Here is a 1,289-nt window from a genome sequence, read left to right on the forward strand (position 1 = left end):
ATCATCATCATCATCAACAACATCGTCATCATCAACATCAACAACAACGACATCATCGTCATCATCATCACCACCATCATCTTCCACAACAACAATATTATCATCAACAACAACATCATCATCAACAACTAAAAACAAAAACAACATCACCACTATCGACAACATCAACAACAACAACAAAAAACAACAACAACATCATCATCATCATCAACACCATCAACATCTTCCACAACAACAACATCATCATCAACAACTAAAAACAAAAACAACATCACCACTATCGACAACATCAACAACAACAACAAAAAACAACAACAACATCATCATCATCATCAACACCATCAACATCTTCCACAACAACAACATCATCATCAACAACATCAACAACAACAACAAAAAAAAAACAACAACAACATCATCATCATCAACAACAACACCATCACCATCAACATCTTCCACAACAACAACAACAACATCATCAATAACAACATTATCAACAACAACAACAACAATATAATCATCATCGTCATCGTCGTCATCCTAGGTGACATTATTATCGTCAGTCAGTCAGTTTGAAGGCGATGTCACAATGCTCTCTGCTTTACAGGTGTTCAATCGATAATAATAATAATAATAATATTAATAATAATAATAATGATGATAATAATAATAATAATAATGATGATGATGATGATGATAATAATAATAATAATAATAACGAGAATGGGCCAGTTATATAGGAAGGATGGTATATCGATATTTTTATACAAACACACACACAAACACACACACACAAACACACATAAACTCTCACACACACAAACATACACACACAAACACACACACACAAACACACACCCACACACACACAAACATATACACACAAAAACACACATGTATACAGATAATTATAATTATTACCGGTAAATACACACACACTTGTACACAAACTCACACGCACAAACACACGCACACACACATATATACCAATAATAACACAGACACAATAACACAGACACAATAACACAGACACACACACACACACACGAACCGATTAAGCAAGTTAAATACGGAATAATCGATTCTTTCGAAATAGCGACGGGTCCCTATCTGACACACGATAGGAAGATGATGAAATATTGATGGATGAATCGATGGATGCATGCATGCATGAACGAGTGAATGAATGAATAAATGAATGAATGAATGAGTGAATGAATGAATGAATGAACGAATGAATGAACGAATGAATGAACGAACGAATGAATAAACGAGTGAATGAATGAATG

This window comes from Helobdella robusta (assembly GCF_000326865.2).
Source record: "Helobdella robusta unplaced genomic scaffold HELROscaffold_48, whole genome shotgun sequence".
In the NCBI taxonomy this organism is placed as follows: Eukaryota; Metazoa; Annelida; class Clitellata; order Rhynchobdellida; family Glossiphoniidae; genus Helobdella; species Helobdella robusta.